The sequence below is a fragment of the Glycine max genome, chromosome 9 (assembly GCF_000004515.6).
Source record: "Glycine max cultivar Williams 82 chromosome 9, Glycine_max_v4.0, whole genome shotgun sequence".
Taxonomy (NCBI): Eukaryota; Viridiplantae; Streptophyta; class Magnoliopsida; order Fabales; family Fabaceae; genus Glycine; species Glycine max.
Window position 1 is genome coordinate 15,236,273 of NC_038245.2, and position 7,860 is coordinate 15,244,132.

The window sequence follows — 7,860 nt, forward strand, 5'->3', positions numbered from 1 at the left end:
GGAAATGCCACAAGTGTCAAGCGTTCGCGGACAATGTCAATGCTCCGCCACATCCTCTGAATGTCATGGCCACGCCGTGGCCCTTTTCCATGTGGGGAATAGATGTAATTGGAGCCATAGAGCCCAAAGCTGCAAATGGACATCGTTTCATCCTAGTGGCGATCGATTACTTCACTAAATGGGTCGAAGCCACGTCATACGCTAGCGTCACCAGGAGTGTGGTGGTCAGGTTCATTAAGAAGGAGATCATCTGCCGATACGGTTTGCCGAGGAAGATCATCACGAACAACGGCACCAATTTGAATAATAAGATGATGGGGGAAATGTGCGATGAGTTTAAAATCCAACATCACAATTCCATGCCTTACCGACCAAAGATGAACGGAGCCGTGGAAGCAGCCAATAAGAATATCAAGAAGATTATCCAAAAGATGACCGTGTCATATAAAGATTGGCATGAGATGCTCCCATTCGCGTTACACGACTACCGGACTTCAGTGCGCACGTCAACCGGGGCAATGCCATTCTCATTGGTATATGGAATGGAGGTTGCGCTACCGTTTGAGGTAGAAGTCCCGTCATTAAGAATCTTGGCGGAATCTGGATTAGAAGAATCGGAGTAGGCTCAAACGCGCTATGACCAACTCAACCTTATTGAAGGTAAGCGCTTAACGACCATGAGTCATGGGCGCTTGTATCAACAAAGAATGAAGAATGCATTTGACAAAAAGGTACGCTTGCGAAAGTTCCATGAGGGAGACCTGGTGCTGAAAAAGATGTCCCTTGCTGTCAAGGACAATCGAGGGAAGTGGGCCCCGAACTACGAAGGGCCTTTCGTTGTAAAAAGGGCTTTTACCGGAGGAGCCCTGGTACTTACCAACATGGATGGCGAGGAAGTACCTTTACCCGTGAACTCTGATGCTATCAAGCGATACTATGCTTAGAATCTGGGGCAATTTAGGATGTCACCGCATTTTCTTTTATTTTTGTGTGTTCTTCTTGGTTTCCCCCAGGGATTCCTCATCTACTGTATATCTCTCGTCACAATCTTTTAAAGAAGTGAACGTGGGTCTGAGGCTTCAATCCTCACGCTGGTTTTGAACCATGTGTTAGTTTGTAATCACTTGAGCCATCTCGCTCAGTTCATGGGGTGCCCCAAGCGCTTAATTAAGATTAAACCTAAACCAGCTTTCACTAAAAATTTGTTGCGTTTCAAAACATTCATGCATATGCATACACATGCATATCTTGTGGTAACAGGGGCAGAGTCGTCTTAGGCCACGATCAGAAGTCGAGACAAAGTTGACGGCAGAAATCAACCAAGGTAAGACGATGACCCGGTCACGCACATGGTTTGTTTCCTACTTGCAGGTACTGATGCAATCCTCCCTAGGAAGGGACCAATCACTAGAACCATGAGCAAGAGGCTACAAGAAGATTGGGCTAGAGCTGCTGAAGAAGGCCCTAGGGTTCTCATGAACCTTAGGGTAGATTTCTGAGCCCATGGGCCAAGGTTGGGTCCAATTATCTTTGTACATATTAGACTAGGATGTCATTATATTTGGTCCTTGTATTTAGGGCTCCATATTGTAGGTAGGGTACCCTAGAAATATAGGATTTTTCAACCCTTGTATTTTTGGGCACCTAGACTAGTTTTTGTATTAGGGGTAGTTTTGTAATTTCACATGAACTAAGTGGATATTTGATGTGTGTGGTTGGAAATAAATTTAATTGAATTGGTAGAAGCCCAATCCAATTAAATTTTAGAGGGGGAGGTGAGCATTTGCTTACTACACCCCATTGCCACATCATATAGTCACACTTTGTGCATGTCCTTCATGCTTTTCATGCCTCATGACACCTAAGCACACTTAGTGGAGAATCTTGGAATTGATCTTGGATTAGTGGGCTGAACCATAACTAAAATTCACTAATCATAATTAGTGAAATTTTGGCTCCAAAGTTTGGCTCCACAAATTCAATTTCAAATTCAAGTGAAATTTGAATTTCCCTCCAATTTTGTGTGACACTTAGGCTATAAATAGAGGTCATGTGTGTGCATTTTTTTCAACTTTGATCATTTGAATATTTAATTCAGATTTCAGAGCTCTTTTTGAGCACAAAATTTCGTGCTCTTCTCTCCCTCTCCCTTCATTCATCTCCTTCTTCCTCCAAGCTCTTATCCATGGCCTCCTATGGTGGTGAGCTTCTTCTAGACTCATCTTCTCCTTGAAGTGGCATCTCCTCTCTCTCTTCCTTCTCCATTCCGCTGCCATTTATCTTACAAGAAGCAAAGGAATCCATTGATGAAGAAGATCCTAGGCCTACAAGCTCCAATGGAGCTTGCATCATGTGGTATCAAGAGCATCTTCATCTAGGTGATGTTCTTTTGCTTCCTCTATCTTTTTGTTCGGTGAATTCTCTTTAATTCCTTGTTCTTCATCTTATTCTCCATGTATATCCTCCAATGTCTTGTGGTTTTGTGCTGTTTAGAGTAGATTCAAAAAAAATAAACCGATTAAATCTTAGATCTACACTTGTTCTTGCATTTCTATGGTTCAAATTTTGTAGATCTACTCTTGAATCTTGTTTTTGTGTTGATTTTAGGTTCTATCATTTTTCATTCATAATATTCTTGTGCTGAACCTTAGATCTAAATTTTCTTCCAAAATATTGATTAGAAAAAAAACACAAAAATCTAAGTGTAAATCACTTAATCCATGTTGTCTTAGAGTCATGTTTAGTCATAGTAATTGTCACATTATGTTCTAAGTTTGTGTTGAATTTTTATTTTGTTGATTGAATTCTAGATACATTTGTTCATGTATTCTTGTCATTCTTAGCCTATCTTTTGAATTTTGAGTCTAATTCATGCATGTTATTTAGTTCATAACATGTTCTAAATCAATTCCTAGAAGTAGTCTTGTTGTTGAACTCTTTTTTTTTTTGTTTTCTAAGTTTCCTACATGATGCCTATGATGAAGTTGAGTTGTGGTGCTGAGTTGTGGCTGGATTTGTGAATCAAAATAAGTCTTAAGCTCTCTTGAATTGTGTTATTCAAGATAATTGAGCATAAGCAAACACAAATTGTAACTATCCAAGCCTTAAGCAACATAAACACTACTCTTGATTTCTAGGTTGAAATCGCTGGTGCTGGCAGCTTGAACATACAAAATTGTATAAATTACTGGGAATTGTTAACTACGAGTTTTGAGCTGACATTTTTACTGAATTTTCTAGACATCTGGAAAAAAAATATAAAAAAAGAACCAAGCCATTTGGATTAAAGGAAAAAACAAGAAAAATCGCACAAGTTGGCAGAAAAATCAGTGTCCAGGAAAAAAAAGTGAAAGGAAAGTGTGCTTGTTGTTTTGGCTCAAAATTTGTTCTATAATTGGTGCCTATTTAATACCAATCCTAGTTCTGAAATTTCAATTGATAATTATTGTGAAAACAAGTGCCAAAACTAGAGGTTTCTTGAGTCTTTTTTTAGAGTTTTTCTACTCTACTCTAGAGCCATTCTAGGTTTCTCTTTGAGTCCTAGCTTGCTTTTTTGTGCTTTTCATTGCTTTAATTGTTGAATAATCCTTGGAAATTTGTCTTGTTAAAACTCTATTGGTTTAGCTTTCATTTCATTTTTTTTTGTCTTTGGTTATTGCTTGTCTCTTTGTTTCCTTGGTTGTGAGTTGCCATATAGGGAAATGGAAAGGAGGATTGGTGCCATATCTTGAAGAATTTGAGTCAAGAAGAAAGGGGCCATCCACCTTAAGAGCTATTGGACTAAGAAGCACTCCAAATTGAGTGAAACACTAAAGAGAGAATAGCCACCACAATTGAGGACTTTTTTTTTCTTTGTAATTTTGTAATTGGCAATTTGCTTTGCTTTCAAATTTTGTAACAAAAAGGCCTTTCATTGGAAGTAAGTTGGGAGCCTCCGCTAGGTCACCCTACTTCCATTTGTGTGTAATAATTTTAGGCAATTTTCCCTTAGGATAGTGAGTGTTTTGTTGGGAACCTTAAATGAGGTCATCCAAACACTCTTAGGATCCGCCTAGTTTGCATTTCTTGCACTTTAATTTCTTGCTTACTTTCATAGCTTATTTCTTTTACCCTCCATTGTCAAACCACCTAGATAGCTTGCCTTTTACCAATTAGTTTTTACCTTATCTTTCACACCTCTTTTAGTGTTTATTTTGGCTAGTTTCAACCATAGTTTCTTTTACCTTTTGTTTTCAAACCCCCAACAAGAAAGAACCATAACTTAGGAACCAACATGAGTCTTCATTCTTCATCTAGTGTTAATGGTGAGGGTTCTACTCCTAAGGACCCCTTGTATAAGATATTAGATGAGTTGAGATCCCTTAAGTTGTGGAAAGAAAAACAAGAGAGAAAAGAAAAATGTAAAAAAAGAGTGGAAGAAATAAGTCAAGATGAAAGAGAGAAAATAAGAGAGGAAGAAAGAAGAAAAATAATGAAAGAAATGAAAAGAGAAAAACATGCCTCCTATAGTAGTCATGACTCTTGCAAGAGTTTAAGTGAAGAACTTAGCGACTATTATAGAGGGCGTCATAGTTCACATACTAAACATCACTCCCAAAGAAGAGAAAAGGATATAAGGCCTTAAGAGGTTAACATTAGCCTCCCATATTTCCACGGAAAAGATAATGTTGAGGCCTACTTAGATTGGGAAATGAAGGTTGAACAACTCTTTGCTTGCCATCATATTAGCGAAGAGAGAAAAGTTCCATTGGCTACCCTTAGCTTTCAAGGGTATGCCCTCTATTGGTGGACTTCCCTTGTTAAAGAACGAAGGATTCATGGGGATCCTCCAGTAGAGTATTGGAATGATCTTAAGAGTGCCCTTAGGAAGAGGCATATTCCCTCCTACTATGAAAGGGAGCTTATGGACAAGCTCCAAAGGCTTAGACAAGGGAGTATGAGTGTTGAAGAATATAGACAACAAATGGAACTACTCCTTTTAAGAGCTGGACTTAGGGAGGAGGAAAGAACAAGCATAGCTAGGTTCCTTAGTGGGCTCAATATGGAAGTGAGGGACAAGGTTGAACTCCTTCCATATAGGGACCTAGATGAGCTAGTCCAACTTTGTATAAGAGTGGAGCAACAACTTAAAAGAAAGCCTTCTTCAAAATCTTATGGCTCTCACTCTTATCCAAGGAAGGACCAAGCCCATGGAATTTTAGGGGCTGCACCTTCAAAACCCAAGGAAGATAAGGGTAAGACCATAGAGAAATACACCCCTAAGACTAGTTCCCAAGAAAGGACTAGCAACATTAAATGCTTCAAATGTCTTGGGAGAGGTCACATTGCCTCTCAATGCCCCACAAAGAAAACCATGATCATGAGGGGTCAAGACATTTATAGTAGTCAAGAGGAGACTACTTCTTGCCCTTCCTCTAGTGGAAATGAAGATGAAGTAAGGGGTGAAGAGTCTAGTGAGGAAGTCTACCCCCATGAAGAAGGTGACCTCTTAATGGTTAGAAGGCTCCTTGGAGGTCAATCTTGTGATCTATCTCAATCCCAAAGAGAGAACATCTTTCATACAAGATGCAAAATTTTAGATAAAACTTGTTCTCTCATTGTGGATAGTGGATCTTGTTGCAATTGTTGTAGCACAAGATTAGTTTCCAAGTTGAACCTCACTATCATTCCCCACCCAAAACCTTATAAACTTCAATGGCTCAATGAGAAAGAGGAAATGATAGTTAACCAACAAGTGAAGGTACCTTTCTCCATTGGGACATATAAGGATGAAGTTAATTGTGATATAGTTCCCATGGAGGCAGGACATATTCTTTTAGGAAGGCCGTGGCAATTTGATAGGAAGATCATTTATAATGGCCTAACTAATGAGATTACCCTCACCCATCTTGGCACTAAATTTGTGTTGCATCCTCAAACACTTTCACAGGTGGCCAAAGATCAACCAACTATGAAAGATAAGAGGGATGAGGAAGAAAAATTAGAAAAACAAAAGAAAAAGAAGGATAGTAAGGCCTTGTCTTCAAAGGCCAGGGGGAAGGAAAAAGAGGGAAAGGATTCCTCCAAGAAGAATGTTAAGAAGGAAAATCATTTTGCAACAAAAGGTGATATTAAAAGAGCACTCCTTCTTAAACAATCTTTCTACCTTCTCCTATCAAGGGAAACATCCCTTAGCACTACCACAATTCCTACATTTGAGACCTTACCCCCAAAGGTCCAAGAACTCTTACATGAATTTGGTGATATATTTCCTGAAGAGATACCCCTTAGGCTACCTCCTTTAAGGGGAATAGAACACCAAATAAATTTAGTCCCAGGAGCAAGCCTTCCTAATAGGCCAGCCTATAGGACTAACCCTCAGGAGACTAAGGAGATAGAGTCTCAGGTTAAAGAATTGTTGGAGAAGGGCTGGGTCCAAGAGAGCCTAAGCCCATGTGCTGTGCCAGTGTTGTTGGTGCCCAAAAAGGATGGTACGTGGAGAATGTGTACAGATTGCAGGGCCATCAACAACATCACTGTAAAGTATAGGCACCCCATTCCTAGACTTGATGATTTGCTTGATGAGTTGCATGGTGCCAATATCTTTTCAAAAATTGATCTTAAAAGTGGTTATCACCAAATCAGGATGAAAAAGGGTGATGAGTGGAAAACTGCTTTCAAGACCAAGTTTGGTTTGTATGAATGGCTAGTGATGCCTTTTGGGCTCACTAATGCACCAAGCACCTTTATGAGGCTTATGCATCATGTCTTAAGGGATTTCATAGGTAGATTTGTAGTTGTTTATTTTGATGATATTTTAGTGTATAGTAGGAGCATAGATGATCACTTAGGACATCTCAGACAAGTTCTTTCAGTCCTTAGGAAAAACACCCTCTATGCAAATATAGAGAAGTGTACCTTTTGTGTAGATAATATAGTTTTCTTAGGTTTTGTAGTTGGTAGAAATGGGGTCCAAGTGGACCCTGAGAAAATCAAGGCCATCCAAGAATGGCCCACCCCAAAAAGTGTGGGAGATATTAGGAGCTTCCATGGGTTAGCAAGCTTCTATAGAAGGTTCGTTCCTAATTTCTCTACAATTGCATCACCTCTCAATGAGCTGGTGAAGAAGAATGTGGCATTTACCTAGGGTGAAAAACAAGAGCAAGCCTTTGCTTTGCTCAAAGAAAAGCTTACTGAGGCACCTGTTCTAGCTCTTCTTGACTTTTCTAAAACTTTTGAGCTAGAATGTGATGCCTCTGGAGTGGGAGTTGGAGCTGTATTGTTACAAGGTGGGCACCCTATTGCTTATTTTAGTGAAAAACTTCATAGTGCCACCCTTAACTACCCCACCTATGATAAAGAGCTTTATGCCTTAATAAGAGCCCTCCAAACTTGGGAACATTACCTTGTTTCCAAGGAATTTGTCATTCATAGTGATCATCAATCACTTAAGTACATTAGAGGGAAAAGCAAGTTAAACAAGAGGCATGCAAAATGGGTTGAGTACCTAGAGCAATTTCCATATGTTATCAAATACAAAAAGGGAAAAACAAATGTGGTAGCTGATGCCCTCTCTAGGAGACACACATTGTTTTGCTCCCTAGGAGCTCAAATTTTAGGATTTGATAATATTAGGGACTTGTATGCTTTAGATGAACATTTCTCTCCCATTTATGAGAGTTGTGGGAAAAAGGCCCAAGATGGATTCTATTTGGCTGAGGGGTATTTGTTCAAAGAGGGAAAGCTTTGCATACCCCAAGGATCCATTAGGAAATTACTTGTGAAAGAGAGCCATGAGGGTGGGCTCATGGGCTACTTTGGGATAGACAAGACCCTTGTCTTACTCAAAGAAAAGTTTTATTGGCCCCATATAAAGAAAGA